The following is an 18,864-nucleotide window of genomic DNA, read 5'->3' as shown; positions in this document are numbered from 1 at the left end:
CTCTCTGATTTAAGGGCATAAAAATACAAAGTTTGAAAATTGCAAAATTTTAAAAATTTGCCATATTTCCGTTTTTTTCATAAATAATCGCAAGTAATATCGAAGAAATGTTACCACTATCATGAAGTACAATATGTCACGAAAAAACAATCTCAGAATCAGCGGGATCCGTTGAAGCGTTCCAGAGTTATAACCTCATAAAGTGACAGTGGTCAGAATTGTAAAAATTGGCTCGGTCATTAAGTACCAAATTGGCTCTGTCACTAAGGGGTTAAGATTATTCAGTGTGCAAAGAAAATCAATTCGTTATATAGTTCTATTAACAGAAAAACAAAAAATAGTTACAGGTCACAGAAATAGCAGTGACACACACATTTTTTAAGGTTGTGATTTTTCAGCCATTACAATGATCAGACCACCCAGGAGAATCATATCGCCAGGACATTTAAACGCCCAAAAAACAATTTTGGAATTGTTTTTTTTTTCATCCATTTTGCACTTATAAGGCAATAACAATGAAAAAATATAAAAGTTATTGCTCTTTTAAGAAGTGTGGGAAAACCTAAGGCACTATAGTAGAAAATCGTTTGGTCATGTGGGTCTTGATCACACATATCCTGTCCACTGCAGTTTTCTCCAATGGCACCAATATTTTTTGGTGACTCTTCCTTAGTGCGTCAAAAAATGTGTGATTCATTTTAATGAGCAAAGACCATGCCATTACTTGATATCCTCAAGTATCACCTTTATACATATTTTATGTCTCACTTAAATCAACAGTCATAACTCATTCTTACAACAGAGGTAAAGTAATGTGTAACTGGACATACTAACAAAATTCATTCAACAGGGAACGCCACATATATAAGGAAGTAATTGAGCTTTGTACCAGACACTGGACTCTGAGTATATGATCAGTGAGTATATTTTTTTTACTCTGCTACATCCATTACAGACTCTCTTTTGCATGACCTATTTCTCCATACTCTGCTACATCCATTAGTGATTCTCTTAGTCTTTACATGACTTGTGTGTATATGGTTTTACTGTTCCACATCCAATAGTATCTGTAACATGCTCATAATGTAGTCACTTTATCACCAGTGATTCAGAGATGGAACTTCAGCACTACTAGTATGATGTACTTGTTTAATAGACAATGAAAGGAGCAGAGATTGAGCAAGTCATGCCATTCAAGAAGGGACTCTGCCGTTTTCCTAGTTCGGCACCCCGTTCTCTGAATGATTGGCCAGACCCATGGGGATAAGAAGGTTGTCTCCTGTTTCAGTGATGGGGAACCTTTTAGAGATTGCGTGTCCAAACTGAAACACAAAACCCACTTGTTTATCGCAAATTACCAACACAGTAATTTAGCCTAAATACTGAGGTTTCAGTTTAGAAAAAACAACTCATGCATTAACATTTTTTGTCTTAAAACAAAAACAAAATAAGAGGCTTTTGGCATGACTTTCAGGAAGACAATGTTTTATGTGTGCGCTCCAGAAAGCACTGTGTTATGGGTATTTTCCAGGAAGCACTGTTATCGGTACTCTCCAGATTGCACTGTATACCAACTCCTTGGCTCCAGCACAAGTAACTCTAGTAGTCTCTGCCAGACAGGGAGCAGAAACATCTCATTCTTTGGCCACTGTACTACTGAGGCTTTTCACCGAGCATCAGCAAAAACATATTGTCATGTATGTGGGTCCGAACCCTTGAGCGAGTGCTTTGTGGTTGGCTACTCTATCTGCTGAGCCACAGCTGTCACACTTTTACTCTGGCTGATTATTGTGTGGTATCCCTGCTATAGTATTTTTAGGTTGTCAGGTGTTTGTTCATTTGTCTGATCAATCACTTTTCAGGTGCGGAAACATATACTTTCCCCCTGCTGGTGTTTCCTGCTGGTGATACCGTCATTTGGATGTCCAGCAATACGGCCATTGTTTATGCAAGTCTATGAAAGACCAGCTAGGGTTTATCTCTCTGCTGACTATGCTTTCCCCCCTGCACCTATCTTGTGATTCTCGTTTAGTAAGTAGGCGGCATACTCTCTCTCTAGAAGTACGTACCTTATCTTTTCATTTTGTAATTCGTGGTTTGTTTTAACGCAGTCTGGAATCTCTTTCTATCTCTGCACTGCTCCCATTCAGTGGTAAATTGCAATCTGCTCTGCCCTCTGCTTCCTTAGGAGGAACGTGAAGCACTTAAAGGGACACTGTCACCTGAATTTGGAGGGAACAATCTTCAGCCATGGAGGCGGGGTTTTGGTTTTTTTTATTCACCCTTTCCTTACCCGCTGGCTGCATGCTGGCTGCAATATTGGATTGAAGTTCATTCTCCGTCCTCCGTAGTACATGCCTGCACAAGGTGCAATCTTGCCTTGGGCAGGCGTGTACTATGGAGGACAGAGAATGAACTTCAATCCAATATTGCAGCCAGCATGCAGCCAGCGGGTAAGGAAAGGGTGAATCAAAAACCTCAAAACCCCGCCTCCATGGCTGAAGATTGTTCCCTCCAAATTCAGGTGACAGTGTCCCTTTAACAGCCTTTTAGACAGTACGGGTCACAGCTGCCATAGTTTAGTCTATTAGGGCTATTCCAGCATATGTAAGAACCACTAGGGACTGCAGGGTCAGAATCTCTAGTTGGTTCAGGATTTGCTTGGGTCAGGTATAGATTTTTAGTAGAAAAACACATTGAAGCAATCATCATCTCACCGTATTGAGAAATGCCTGGAAATGAGGGTGTGGTGCACAGAAGTTTCAGGCTGGTTTCCGGAGCAAGTGAACCGTGTAAAAACGTGAAGAATCCAGCAACCACAAAATTCATTGAAACATCATATTTATTTGTAGATTAAAACATGAAAAAGTAAAGTTTAAAAAACATGTTAGCACAATCATGACAGCTAACATGCAGGAGCTATGAAAATATATAGCATAGAAAGTAGATGTGAAACAGACAAATCACATATGTTAACCCTCCGTATATACAGGAGAAAAAAAAGCAAGAAAAAGAAAATAGTACACAATGAAAAATTAATTAATGACTCAACAACGTATATTTCACAAAGAAATAATATCCTGTAAGAAAATGTCTGCATATATATGTAACACGAATGACTCAAATACTACTCCATCTAAATAAATATACATCATATGAGAAAAGGTTTTTTACTTTCAAGATAATTATACTGAGAAGTAAATACATCTACTGTTATATATCTTTACTAGCTATTGAACCCGTTCTATGCCCGGGTGGCAAGCATTTATATTGGTATATGGTCTCCAACCTGGTATGTGCTGCTCCATCCTGCGTTCCCATCCTGTCATGTGCTGCTTTCATCCTGCGCCCTAATCTTGTCATGTGCTGCTACCATCTTGCGCCCCCATCCTGTCATGTGCTGCTCCCATCCTGCGCCCTCATCCTGTCATGAGCTGCTCCCATCCTGCGCCACCGTTCTGTAATTTGCTGCTCCCATCCATATGCCCCATATGCTGCTCCATAAAGGTTGATGGCCCCCATAAGATGCTCCATAGTATATGCCTCATATGCTGCTCCATTATGGTTGATGGCCCCCATAAGATGCTCCATAGTATATGCCCCGTATGCTGCTCCATTATGGTTGACGGCCCCCATAAGATGCTCCATAGTATATGCCCCGTATGCTGCTCCATTATGGTTGATGGCCCCCATAAGATGCTCCATAGTATATGCCCCGTATGCTGCTCCATTATGGTTGATGGCCCCCATAAGATGCTCCATAGTATATGCCCCGTATGCTGCACCATTATGGTTGATGGCCCCCATAATATGCTCCATAGTACATGCCTCATATGCTGCTCCATTATGGTTGATGGCCCCCATAAGATGCTCCATAGTATTATATGCCCCATATGCTGCTGCGATATATATAAAAAAATAACATGCTTACCTATCGTCGCTGGGCGCCGAGTGCTGGGGGGCATGAGCAGGCGGGGACACCGGCGCGCTGTGGGGGTCAGGTGCCGGAGTCGCCACTAGCTCAGGCTCCCAACACTTGCTATAGTCACCTGTCCCGTTCCAGCACTGCGTGCCGCTCCTTCTTCCGGGTGCTCTGGCTGTGACTGTTCAGTCAGAGGGTGGCGCGCATTAAGCGCGTCATCGTGCCCTCTGAACTGAACATCACAGGCAGAGGACCCGAAAGATGGAGCGGCACGCAGCGCTGGAATGGGACAGGTGAATATAGCATACTCACCCTCCTGCTTCTCCATTGGAGATCGCGGTGTGCGTTCAGTGCTTACGCATACCGCGATCTCCTGGGCTGCGTTACTCTGTGGGGTCCAGACTGCGCCGGCGCTTGCGCAGTCTATAAAGGCTTCAGACAGAGTGACGCTCCCAGCGTTATATTATAGATACTGGCATTCCTCATTTCACTTGTGTCTAAAATCTGTATCAGAGCCATTTTAGAGGGAAAAATATTGTTAGGGCTAGCGGAACACACCAAATAATTAGAGAAAAGGAATAAGGTGCATTTGAAGCCTGGGGTCCACTGTGCAGAGATGGAACCTGCTGCTAAGCAATGACGGACTATATGGCGGTACAATAAGGATACACTCACGTGTTAGCTTCACCCTGTGTGAAAGAAGCGAATCCTGTTGCAAAACAGGGCCGCAGTACCGCCCGTAACAGAAATAATAAAAAAGTAGCAGGAAAGTGCATGCAGTGCCGCACTGATGGATGCCACTAACCACCCAGACTTGGGTTTGGAAAGCGCGGAAATAGCGCACGGCGCCGCACTGGTGGTCACAGCAATAGATGCTGTTTGTGTACTATAGTTGGTAACAAGTCGGGCGCGAGATTACAATCATCCTCCTTACACGAGCATTCAAACACAAGGGAGGGGATGATTAACCCTCCGTCACATACAATATTCGGACTAACAAGTTCACATACAATGTGCTTGTCAGGCGCCTGCTGGAAAAATACCTATAATATCTAATGTTTGCAATTTCAGTGCTCTAAAAGTGATCAGTGACCTTCATAGGGATGTAATAAAAGAGACTACACATAATCAGTTGCAAAAAAAACATTTACTTAACATAAAACTAATAACTATGAAATACAAACTTTTCAAAACTCCTGTAAGGACTTGGACTGTATATCTGTTTCTAGTTGCTGTTTGCCCTCAGTTCAGTTACTTTTGCCCTTACCTAAGATGGAGTCATTGGCCTCACGGGGGCCATCTTGTTTCCTGTCAGATTTTCCATGTTCCTGTCTGTGGTGTATTTAAGGGAGCTCTGAATATATACTCATTGCTTGAGTATCTTGTTCCTGACTTGTGATCAAGCTGGAAGAACTGCTATCTTGCTGGTCTCTTCGTTACTTTGGGATACCCCATCTGTCTCCGGTTCTACATCTCTTCATTGCAAAGACTTGTTTCCCTGGATCTGCTCTGCACCCGTCTCTGCTGCTGGACTGCTCCCTGCTAGGAGGCCTAGCCTGGTCTCCAGGTCTCTGGATCTCACATACTTGGACTTCCACGGTCTGTACACGTGCTTACTGCCTATCCAGCTCTGTCTGCTACTAACCTGCTGTGTCATAGCTGTTTACCTGCATATCATTATAAATATTCTTGAACTCTTAACCTATTGACTCTCGGCCTCTTTTCTGACCCATGATACTGATCTCCACTGCACTTAGCACTAAGTTTATTACATAATACTCAAGCCCAAAAAAAAAAATGGAGATCTCTGGGTCAGATTCTATGGAGGTGCGAATGAAAAAACTTTGCTCATTTGTCTCTGGACTTCATGTGGAGCTGCAGGCTATAAAAACTAAACTTGGGACATTAGAATCGCAAACTAATCACAATGCGAATGTAGCTGATACGTCTATTCAGGCCTTAGCGTCTCGACTTTCAAATGTGGAGATTACAGCTGCAAACATGGTATCTGCTCCAATCCCGGCTCCTGGTCCAGCTTTTCCTAAACTCCCACCATTCAGGTTTGGTGGTGAAAGAGAGAAATTTCGGGGGTTTTTGAATCAATGTCAGCTGTATTTCTCTGCACGTGCAGCCCAGTTTGCAACTGATCGGGATAAAGTATTGACTATAATTATGTTGCTAACAAACAAAGCATTAGCCTGGGCTAATCCACTGATTGAGACTAATGATGTGTGCTTGAATTCCCTGAAAGACTTTACTGCAGCAATGTGTCAGATGTTTGATGACCCTAATCGGAGTATCACAGCTGAAACCGCATTACTGACACTACGTCAGGGGAAGCGTCCTGTTGTGGAATACGCAATGGAGTTTCGGAAATGGGTGCTGGATACAACATGGTGCGATTCAGCGAAATATGCAGTGTTCAGGAGAGGTTTATCTGCTTCCATCAAAGATGAACTAGCTCGAGGTGAATCACCTACTAACTTGGCTGACTTTATACATCATTGCATTCGGATTGATATTCGTCTTACCGAACGTCGCCAAGAAAAATGGGCCGATGCTAATCGTAATAACTTTATGCCTTTTCCATCCCGTCCCTGGGGCTCTATTTCAATGGATTTTATTGTGGAGTTGCCTTTGTCACAGGGAAAAACCACGATTCTTGTAGTAGTTGACCGGTTGACTAAAGCTGCTCATTTTATTCCCTGTGCTGGTGTCCCAACAGCTAAGCAAACAGCGGATCTTGTTGTGCAAAATGTTTTTCGTTTACACGGAGCTCCGGATGAAGTAATATCTGATCGTGGGGTTCAATTCACCTCACGGTTCTGGCAAAGCTTCTGTGCTGCTCTGGACATCAAAGTAAAATTATCATCTGCTTTTCATCCACAGTCTAACGGCCAAACAGAGCGAACCAACCAAACTTTGGAGCAGTATCTGCGTTGCTACGTGTGTCATCTTCAAGACGATTGGGTGAGTCTACTGCCATTGGCTGAGTTCACGTATAACAACTCTCAGAATGCTTCAACCAAATTATCTCCGTTCTTTGCTAACAAGGGATATCATCCCAGTATTCTCCCTCGACTCCCCATAGACATGTCTGTGCCTGCGGTTGCTGACTGCATTGCATCTTTACAGCAAAATTTGGACGTTCTAAAGAATTCTTTAGTTTCAGCACAGGAAAGATTTAAAAAGGCAGCAGACAGATTCCGTAAGCCAGCACCAACATACAAGGTAGGAGACATGGTCTGGCTCTCAACAAAAAACTTGAAACTCAGAATTCCGACTTCCAAGTTGGGGCAAAAATATGTTGGCCCATATAAGATCAGCGGTATTGTGAGTCCTGTAGCCTGTCGACTCAAGTTGCCTAACTCTCTAAGAATTCATCCTGTTTTCCATGTTTCCCTGCTTAAACCAGCAGTGCCTAATTCTTTTCCCGGACGCACCTCTGCTCCTCCTGATCCAGTCCTCATTGACGGGCAAGAGGAATTCGTCGTGGAGAAAATCTTGGATTCACGGATTCATAGGAGACGTCTTCAGTATCTGGTGAAATGGCAGGGATACTCGACTGAAGAAAATTCCTGGGAACCTCTAGAGAACATCCATGCTCCCCATCTGATCAGAATGTTTCACAGCAGATACCCCAATAAGCCAGACTTGAGATCGTCCAGAGGACGTTTTTTAAGAAGGGAGTAATGTAAGGACTTGGACTGTATATCTGTTTCTAGTTGCTGTTTGCGCTCAGTTCAGTTACTTTTGCCCTTACCTAAGATGGAGTCATTGGCCTCACGGGGGCCATCTTGTTTCCTGTCAGATTTTCCATGTTCCTGTCTGTGGTGTATTTAAGGGAGCTCTGAATATATACTCATTGCTTGAGTATCTTGTTCCTGACTTGTGATCAAGCTGGAAGAACTGCTATCTTGCTGGTTTCTTCGTTACTTTGGGATACCCCATCTGTCTCCGGTTCTACATCTCTTCATTGCAAAGACTTGTTTCCCTGGATCTGCTCTGCACCCGTCTCTGCTGCTGGACTGCTCCCTGCTAGGAGGCCTAGCCTGGTCTCCAGGTCTCTGGATCTCACATACTTGGACTTCCACGGTCTGTACACGTGCTTACTGCCTATCCAGCTCTGTCTGCTACTAACCTGCTGTGTCATAGCTGTTTACCTGCATATCATTATAAATATTCTTGAACTCTTAACCTATTGACTCTCGGCCTCTTTTCTGACCCATGATACTGATCTCCACTGCACTTAGCACTAAGTTTATTACAACTCCCGCCAAATAGTCCCCAGTTCGACTCTCTCAAAAAAATGTACAAAGAAAATTTTTGAACACAAACTTAATTTTAAGGTACCTTAAGTACTATTAAAAACATATTCAATCAGAAGTAGATGCTGAGGTTTCCCCAGAAAAGTCACACTTGCAGAGCAAATAGCAAGAATTACACACCATTTTTGCATGTGTCAGGCAAATTGCTTTATGACATTTGAGACATTCATAATTTGAAAGCCTTCTGGTTCCGCTTTCCGTTTGGCAGGTGGTGCATCTCCTTCTTTTGTGAGGTGGTGCAGATGGTGACCATTCACCATCATCTTCTGGGCGGAACCTTTTGAGCTGAACTTGAAGGCGAGAGGGGATACCGATTGTTTTCACGCTTCTCCTGCGTAGCTCTCCAAGTACTAGTTCATGGGCCAATTTTTTCAGATACAATCGTCTACGGAGTGGTTCAAGCTTGTTTACAAGATAAATTACTTGTGAATTTATACCACCCAAATTCAACATAGCAAAATATATGACCATTGGCCAGCGTTTGATGTTTCTGCTGACGTTGAAAGTGGAGCACATCTGATCTGCTGCATCCACACCCCCTTTGGTGGCATTGTAAAATGTAATTATCTCCGGGTTTTTTTCTGCCCCAGTCCCAGGATCGATGGCAGCATCATCATGAAGTGTTGATAGAAGAAGTACGATTTTTTTGGCATGTGGTACATAGGAAACTAAAGCCTTTCCATTATGGAATGCAAACATACTGCTGTACTGTTGTCTCTCTTTCACACTTACAAACTGTGGCGGCAATTCCCTTTTGTTTTTTCTTACAGTTCCCACATATGACAGCTTCTGAATTTTCAGATAATCAATCAGATCACAACTTGTAAACCAATTGTCAGCTGTAATATTGCGACCCGATCCAAATAAGGGTTCAGCCAGTCTTTTTACAACATCAATGGGTTTGTTGCTCACACAGTAAGGACCTTCTGGTTGTTTTCCTGCATAAACTTCCAGGTTGTAAGTGTAGGTCTTACTGGCATCAACAAGGGCATAAATTTTTATTCCATATTTGTTTGGCTTTGATGGAATATATTGACGAAAGGCACATCTACCACGAAAACCAGGGAGCATTTCGTCAATAGTGAGATTCTCTCCAGGGTAATAACTTTGTTTACAGTTTACAACAAATCTTTGAAATATATCACGAATTGGAGCAAGTCGGTCATGTGTTTTGCGTTCGGTTCGGGTAGTTCTGTCGTCAAACCGAAGGCAACGAATTAGAATCTTGAATCTGTTTATGGACATAACAAGGCTAAATTTTTCAACTCCATCCCCATCTTTACCCCAAAGTTCCTCCAAACTTTGTCTATTTGCCCTATAAGCTCCTGCAAGGTACAGTAATCTAAAAAAAGCACGCAGTTCTATTTCATCTGTGGGCTTGATGGTTCTGTTGCAGATGTACTTGTCCTTTATAATGTCTATATATTGGTTGGTATATGTGACAATAGAGTCCAGAATGTCATCTGTAAATATACTGTTCCAGCATTCAATTGCAGTTTTTGCATTACGTGCAGTTCCTATTACTGCAGGAAGGTGAGTAATAATGTTTAAAGGTTCCCTACGTTTTTTCTGGAATGGCTTCTTGTTCCATTTAGTATTTTTATCTTTTCCAATATAATATGATCCAACTTCTTCATCCTCACCACTGTCACCATCTTGCTCTGTTTCAGAATCCAGGACACATTCTTCCACCTCCATCATGAGAATCAATCTCACTTTCCTCTCCTAAATCCTCATTCAGTGTGAGGTCTCTATCATCTAACAGCATGTTTGTTACTTCCTCAACATCAAGTTGTTTGGATAAATTGTACATTTTCCTCTCCATTTCAGCAGATAATCTGAAGCAAGAGAAGGAATATGTTAGGGAACTACTGTATATGCCTGAGCAGCACACTTTCTTTTATAAAAATCTCCCTTATTTCTATGAAATATCCTCACATTTTGTGCTATACATTCATAAAACAAGCTAAATAAACTATTGTGATGAATAAAAACATAAAATACCAACCTTACTGAATGTGACGTATTCACATACAATGAGCCTGAGAGATCTGTGCAGCTATATCCTCTCCCCTGAAGCTCTGAAATCCAACTGTGATATCAGGTTTCACAGACCTTCAAGAGACAGGAGACTACCTGGAGGGAGGGGGTTTCCTCACAATCTGGTGAGGAAGGAGAAATGAAAGTAAAAGAGAAGCGCCTGTCAGATCAGTTGTATGTGACGGAGGGTTAAAGAGCGACTTTCACTCACAACACACACATAAACAAGTATATACTATCTCATGGCCAGGCGGCCATGCAAACCTTTTATAGCTGCAGCAAGTTCAGGACCTTCCTAGAGGACCAATGAGAACTGCTACAGTAACTGAGCAACTTCAGGACCTTCCTAGAGGACCAATAGGAGCTATTGCAGTACCTGAGCATGTGACCCCAGACCTCCACTGAGAGGTCCTCCTTTGGGCATGCTCAGAAGGGGAAAAGCAGGACTTTGTCCCAGAGACGTCTGCTCGCCGCTGATCAGTACAGGCTACAAAGGCAGAGCCTAGAAGGGAAGCAGTAACCCTTTGCACAGAATCAGACTGAGTGAGGCGCTGGGACCAACGTCTCCATTGAGCAGGCTCCACTGCGGCCAATGCAGAATGAGAGACTGCAGCAGACATGGTTCAAGATTCCCCCTGTGCAGCAGCATGGAACTTGACTCCTAACAAATAATCATTGTATTTTTTTATTCTCTTCTATGGATGAACCCGATCCAAATTTCTAAAAATAGCAAAAAACAATGTACAGTATATATATTTTTTTATAGTAATAGAACATTTCAACAAAGATACATTACATCATTATTCTAATACAACCCATTGGGGAATCTGGTGGCTAGGTCAAAAATCCAAAAGGCTTCTTGTTTAAAGAGAAGCCGCAACCAATCCCACCTCTAGCTGGACGATCACTTTCTCTATACCTGTGATTAATAAAGTGGAACAATTTCCTTGGTGAATATCATGGAAATTTTTAGATAAACCAGACATATTTTTTTTGTTTTTAAGGGATGAGGAATTGCATTGTAAATGTGCTCAGTAATTCTATCTTTTAACTTGCGAGTGGTGCAACTGATATATTGCAGATCACACAAGGAGCACAAGGCTGAATATGCTACATGGCTTGTATTGCAGTTTATGAGGGTTGCAATTAGTGTTGAGCCACCTCCCTAGTGTTCGGGTTCGGTTCGGTTCGGTTCATCAAACAGGGACATGTTCGACGAAATGTTCGTCGAACGTTTGACGAACACCGTCGAACCCCATTGAAACCAATGGAAGGCAAACACAAACACATACAAACACATGGAAAACACCTAGAAAACACCTTACAAGGTGTCCAAAAGCTGACAAGCTGCTCAGAAGACACAAAAAACACATGGAAAAGTCACAACTACATATAGTCATGCGAAAAGAAAAGAGGTGGAGAAGTAAAAGGAGGAGGAGACACAGATATAGGCATGTCATGCCCTTCTAAAATCAAGAAAGGCTGGAGTAAAAATGTAAACTCACTCTACCAACACCCAGACGTCTTGACAAAAAAAATAAAAAAAGAAATATCTTTAGGTAGAATGGCGGCGGGTCCATTCAGAACACATTCCTTAGAAGACGTAGTGGTACCCCCGTTGGGAGTTGTGCCAAAAAATGAACCCAACACATTCAGACTAATCCACCATTTTTCATATCCAAGGGGCAGGTCAGTAAACGACAGCATCGATGCGGAACCAAGTACAGTACTATGTACTGTACCTCCTTTGACGAGGCAATCAGGCGGGTCAAGAAGTTGGTAAGGGGCACCCTAATGGCCAAAACAGACATTGAGGGGGCGTTCCGGTTACTACCTGTGCCTCCGAATAGTGTCCTCCCATTGGGCTGCTTCTGTGAAGGAGCATACTACATAGATCGCTGTTTGCCCATGCGGTGCTCCATATCCTGCTCATTATTTGAGGTATTTAGTTGCTTCCTCGAATGTGTCATCTTGGACGTTTGTAAGGCGGCACATATTATCCATTACATCGACGACTTCTTATGCCTGGACCCAAAAGATTCACCACGGTGTGAAAACACGCAGTAATCCACCTGTGAGAGAGAGAGCTGGAGGGAGAGTGGACAACCCAGAGCCGAGGGGTTAGATTGAGAAAGAAAGAAGGTGGTGTAGCTTGCTTTATGGGTGGGGTACACTGCTGAGTTGCACCAAATTCTACTAGGCCCAAAAGGATTTCCTGGGCTAGATGCCGTTGCAAAATAGTAGTTAGGTAAACAGGCGGTATAGTTTGCTTCATGGGTGAAGAACGCTGCTGAGTAGCACCAAATTCTAGTATGCCCAAAAGGATTTCCTGGGCTAGATGCCGTTACAAAATAGTAGTTAGGTAAACAGGTGGTGTAGCTTGCTTCATGGGTGAAGTACGCTGCTGAGTAGCACCAAATTCTATTAGGCCAAAAAGGATTTCCTGGGCTAGATGCCATTACAAAATAGTAGTTAGGTAAACAGGCGGTGTAGCTTGCTTCATGGGTGGGGTACTGTGCTGATTAGCACAAAATGCTATTAGGTACAAAAGGATTTCCTGGGCTAGATGCAGTTAAAAATTAGTAATTAGATCAACAGGCGGTGTAGCTTGCTTCATGGGTGAAGTACGCTGCTGAGTAGCACCAAATTCTACTAGGCCCAAAAGGATTTCCTGGGCTAGATGCCGTTACAAAATAGTACTTAGGTAAACAGGCGGTGTAGATTGCTTCATGGGTGGGGTACGCTGCTGAGTAGCACCAAATTCTACTAGGCCCAAAAGGATGTCCTGGGCCAGATGCCGTTAAAAATAGTACTTAGGTAAACAGGCGGTGGGTGGCTGGGCTACTCTGCTGACTAGCAGTCACTGAAGCTCTGGAGCAGACCTCTGAATCCCGGGCCATAGTATGAGGAAACAACTCTGCAGACGACCCCACCTACCTGACATTGACGATGGCAACGTCATGTAAAACTCAACAAGGGGACTAAATAAAAGAGTCTCCATTTTTTCAAAAAATTCGGCCACAGACACCACTTAAGTGGCATCAATTTCGCCAGAGTTTTTGAAAACGGTTGGTGAGGTGATTTTCAAAAATCATCAAGCTTTTAGTCTCCCCAAGATGACACAGGGGTAGAAAAGCCCTTGCAGATCTAGGATTTGTTCATCTTGATGAACGTTAGTCTGTGTACATTGTCACTGGACAGCCGCGTGCGCTTATCTGTCAGCACACCACCAGCAGCGCTGAACACACGTTCAGAGAGAACGCTGGCTGTGGGGCACGACAAGATCTCCAAGGCGTGAGTGGCAAGCTCAGGCCATTTTTCAAGATTGGAAGCCCAAAATGAGCAAGGGTCCAGGTCCACAGTCATGGCATCAATGTTAACTTGGAGATACTCTTGTACCATCCTCTCTAGGCGTTGGCTGTGCGTCAGACTTCTTGTCTCCTGTGACCTTGCAAAGGATGGTATAAAAAAATCTTGAAACAATTGGAAAAAAATAGCTGTTACCACCAGATACGATGTTAAGGTACCTTCACACATAACGATATCGTTAAGGATATCGTTGCAACGTCACGCTTTTTGTGACGTAGCAACGATCCCGCTAACGATATCTTTATGTGTGACAGCGACCAACGATCAGGCCCCTGCTGAGAGATCGTTGGTCGCTGGGGAATGATCAGGACCATTTTTTGGTCACTGATCACCCGCTGTCATCGCTGGATCGGCGTGTGTGACGCCGATCTAGCGATGTGTTCACCTGTAACCAGGGTAACCATTGGGTAGCTAAGTGCAGGGCCGCGCTTAGTAACCCAATATTTACCCTGGTTACCATTGTAAAAGTAAAAAAAAAAAACTACATACTCACATTCCGATGTCTGTCATGTCCCCCAGCGTCAGCTTCGCTGCACTGTGTCAGCACCGGTCGGCCGTAAAGCAGAGCACAGCGGTGACGTCACCGCTCTGCTTTACGGCCGGCACTTACACAGTGCAGGGAAGATGATGCTGGGGGATGTGACAGACATCAGAATGTGAGTATGTAGTGTTTTTTTTTTTTTTTACTTTTACAATGGTAACCAGGGTAAATATCGGGTTACTAAGCGCGGCCCTGCACTTAGTAACCCGATGTTTACCCTGGTTACCCGGGGACTTCGGCATCATTGAAGACAGTTTCAACAATGCCGAAGTTGTTCCCCTGATCGTTGGTCGCTGGAGAGAGCTGTCTGTGTGACAGCTCCCCAGCGACCACACAACGACTTACCAACGATCACGGCTAGGTCGTATCGCTGGTCGTGATCGTTGGTAAATCGTTTAGTGTAACGGTACCTTTACTGTTACGGTTTGAGTGATGACTGGATAGTCCCACGGTTGGCAAGATAGAACTCAGAGATTCACTACATGCACCACTGGTGTTTTGTGGAAAGCAGATGTTAGATTCTGTTACATTCTCTTCTGATACTCCTGCATGCGTGAATCCCTTTCTATGGCAGGAATTATTTCGCCAAATTTGCTTTTGTTCCAGGGATCTAAGAGTGTGGCAACCCAGTAGTCGGCATTACTTTGGATTCTGACAATCCGAGTGTCATGTTGCAGGTAGTGCAGCAAGAAGGCACTCATGTGTCTTGCGCATCCAGGAGGACCAAGTCCTTGTTGTCTTGGTGGTGGCGAGGTGAGAATCATGCTTCCTTCGTCAGCCCTCTCCCAAAACCTCGCACAACAGAAATTTGATCAAGGTCTCCCTCATCTGATGAGTCTTCCATGCCCAGCGCCAGTTTGTCCTCCTGCATCTTCCTCAACAGTTTGGCTGCTACCATGCGCCCACGGTAATCCCTCTCCCCCAGCCTCCAATGCCAGCCGCCTTGGTGCTGCCAACCTTCTTGACCTTGGAGATATGATCCCTTCCGCATACGACTCCTCCTGTTGCTCCTCTTCCTCCTCCTCTTGTTCCACCACCTGACTCCGAACACTGTGTAAGCTGTGCTCCAGCATGTAAATCACCGGAATGGTCATGCTGATAATGGCATCGTCAGCACTAAACATCTTCTTCGCTATTTCAAAACTGTGCAGAAGGGTGCATAGGTCCCTGATCTGAGATCGCTCCTGCAGCGTGATTTGCCCCACCTCTTGATCTCGTTGGCCCAGGCTATACGTCATAATGTATTGCACCAGGGCTCGTTGGTGCTGCCACAGTCGCTGCAACATGTGCAGAGTTGAATTCCACCGTGTAGGCACATCGCATTTCAGCCGGTGAACTGGCAGGCCCAACGACTTCTGTAGAGATGCAAGTCATCGAGCTGCGGGATTCGAACGGTGGAATTGAGCACACAGCGTCCGTGCCCATTGCAGAAGCCCATCTAGTCCGGGATAGTGGGATAAAAATTGCTGGACAACCAGGTTCAAAACGTGAGCCATACAAGGCACGTGTGTGACATTGCCCCGGCAAAGGGCCGCACCCAGGTTTGCAGCTTTGTCGCACACAGCCTTCCCTGGTTGTAGGTTGAGTGGAGACAACCATTGATGGAACTCGGTCTCCAGAGCTGACCACAACTCCTCAGCTGTGTGACTCACATTTCCCAGACATTTCAATGTAAACACTGCCTGATGCCGTTGAGCCCTGGTGATAGCATAGTGAGGAGGTGTGCAGGATTCCTTCTGCGCATTACCAGACAGGCTTTGGGTGCAGGTGGAGGACTGAGAGGAGGTTGAGGAGGCAGAAGCAGTGCAGGAACTTTTAGATACAGAGGATCGACGAGCAACTCGTAGTGACGGCAAGACTTGGACAGCAGCCCTTTCTCCTGATGACGCCGTAGTTACCCAGTGCCCAGTCACCGACATGTAACGCCCCTGTCCATGTCTACTCATCCAAGTGTCTGTGGTGAAATGCACCCTGTCACACACAGAGTTTCTCAAGGAAGCGGTGATGTTGTGTGCGACATGCTGAAGTAGCGCAGGCACAGCTTTCTTTGAGAAGTAGTGGCGACTGGGCATCTGGTACTGGGGCACTGCAACGGACATAAGGTCTCGAAAATCCTCTGTGTCCACCAGGAAGAAAAGCAGCATTTCTGTAGCCAACAGCTTGCAGATGGAGAAATTCAACCTCTTAGCTTTGTCATGGCTAGGAGGAAATGGTCTTTTACTTGTCCACATCTGAGGGACTGAGGGCTGGCTGCCGTGCTTAGACGGAGTTGAGTAGGGTGTCCCCGGCAAACTGCTGGTCTGTGAGGAAGGTGCAGGCGGAGATGTTATGTTGCCTTGATCAAAATGTGGTGTCGATGTTGGAGAGCGCTCAACACCAGCAGATGTTTCCACTTGCAAATGTCCTGACGACCTGCCAATCACACTGGCTGTAGCGGGTAATGAGATGGAAGGTCGGCATCCAAAACCATGTGCGACTGCTGTCCCCACAGTCACAGAGGATGAAGAGGATGCGGATGCACTTGATGGGGCAGACGGTGGTTGACCCGACCCACTAGGCCGCATTGTAGCACAGTGAGCTTCCGACTGCAACTTATGCCTCATATTTATGTGACGGTTCATGCATGAAGTACACAAGCTAGTGATTTTTTGGCCTCTACTGAAGATTTTGTTGACAAATCTTTCAGACAACATGAGTTGGGTCATCATTTGCGATGTCAAAAAATGCCCAGGCTTTGCAAGGCTTAGAGCCCGTGCGACTTGAAGAGCCACCACGACTTCTGGTCTGAGGCACAGTTGGGGTTGGGGATGCAGTTGTTGATGTTCTTCCAGTACTCTGTCTCTGCCCAGGAAGGCGCAATGTTACCTTGTCGTCAGACTCGTCTCTAGCATCCTCCTCCACCTCCTCTGCTGACCTCATGGACTGTGGACTGGGGGTTGACAGTAAGTGGGGTCTACAACCTCGTCATCATCATCCTGTATGTTCTCACACCCGTCGTCCTCAGAGCCAACCTCTTCCTGCCCCGACCGAAAAGTCAAGTTTTCGTTCCAATCAGGTATCTCAGTGTCATCATCATCTTCCTCATTGTCTCCACCAACAGGAGTTACAGTTTGGGAAAGAGGGTCTACATTATGCTCAGAACCTTCTATATCTGGGCCTGGATCCGACTCACAAAGATTCTGGGCATCAGTGCAGATCATTTCCTCATCTGGATTCACAGAAGCTCTGTAGCAGACCTCTGATTCCCAGGCTATAGTATGCGTAAACAGCTCTACAGACTCAACCATGTGTGTTACCCCATGCTCAGACGGGCAGCTGGAGACTTGGGAGCTGTGAGGAAGCAACTGCGATTGGGGTGACAACTCTGAGGACTGGAGTAGTTGTGATGTTGAGGTTTACATGGAGGAGAGCCCACTTGAACGAGAACTTGATATCCGTTGAAGCACCTGCTGTTTTTGTAACTCATCTGGAATTTTTGGCGATGCTTGTAGCGATGGTCGTAAGGAAGGGATCATATCAGATTGTCCACGAAAAGAAGTAGACATCATGCTTTGGCTGGAAGATGGTCTTTCTTCTGCAGATGCTACTGTTGCTTTACCACCAACCCACGGACACAACCTTTTTTTCCCTTTCCAACACTCCTATTCCCCTTTCCACCAGCAGCAGGCCTTTTGCCATTTTAGTGCTTAACTAATTGGCAACTCTGTATCTGTAGTTGTTGGCACAACAACCGATGGATGAAAACCGAGCAGAACTGAGTGGCCAAACTGTGGTACTAGGCCCAAAACTAATAACTGGATTAGATGCAGTGAAAATTGAGATACACAGGCGGTATAGTTTGTTTCACAGGCGGGCTACTCTGCTGACGTGCAGACACTGCTCCTAGGCCTTAAACTATTAACTGGATTAGATGCAGTGAAAATTGAGATACACAGGCGGTATAGTTTGTTTCACAGGCGGACTACTCTACTAATGTGCAGACACTGCTCCTAGGCCCTAAACTAATAACTGGATTAGATGCAGTGAAAATAGAGATATACGGGCGGTGAAGTTAGTTTCACAGGTGGGCTACTGTGCTGAAGAGCAGACACTGCTTCTAGGCCCAAAACTAATAACTGATTAGATGCAGTGAAAATTGAGATACACAGGCGGTATAGTTAGTTTCACAGGCGGGCTACTCTGCTGACATGCAGACACTGCTCCTAGGCCCTAAACTAGTAACTAGATTAGATGCAGTGAAAATAGAGATACACAGGCGGTGTAGTTGGTTTGACAGGCGGGCTACTCTGCTGACGGGCAGACACTGCTCCTAGGCCCAAAAGTAATAGCTGGATTAGATGCAGTGAAAATTGAGATACACAGGCGGTGTAGTAAGTTTCACAGGCGGGCTACTCTGCTGATGTGCAGACACTGCTCCTAGGCCCAAAACAATTAACTGGATTAGATGTAGTAAAAATAGAGATACACAGGCGGTGTAGTTAGTTTCACAGGCGGGCTACTCTGCTGACGTGCAGACACTGCTCCTAGGCCCTAAACTATTAACTGGATTAGATGCAGTGAAAATTGAGATACACAGGCGGTATAGTTTGTTTCACAGGCGGGCTACTCTGCTGACGTGCAGACACTGCTCCTAGGCCCTAAACTATTAACTGGATTAGATGCAG

The 18,864-nt window shown here is 44.8% G+C and overlaps 1 long non-coding RNA gene across 1 annotated transcript in view; it reads left to right on the top strand.

Moving 5' to 3' along the window:
• The first annotated feature begins 902 nt into the window (after positions 1-902).
• LOC138667664 (uncharacterized) overlaps positions 903-18,864 on the top strand; it is a 32,263-nt gene continuing 14,301 nt past the window's right edge. Inside the window, exon 1 of the long non-coding RNA XR_011318875.1 lies at positions 903-917. This is a non-coding gene — a long non-coding RNA (uncharacterized lncRNA). The remainder of the gene's footprint in view (positions 918-18,864) is intronic.

Source organism: Ranitomeya imitator, chromosome 2 (assembly GCF_032444005.1).
Source record: "Ranitomeya imitator isolate aRanImi1 chromosome 2, aRanImi1.pri, whole genome shotgun sequence".
Classification (NCBI taxonomy): domain Eukaryota; kingdom Metazoa; phylum Chordata; class Amphibia; order Anura; family Dendrobatidae; genus Ranitomeya; species Ranitomeya imitator.
This window is presented reverse-complemented; position numbering and strand designations above follow the sequence as displayed.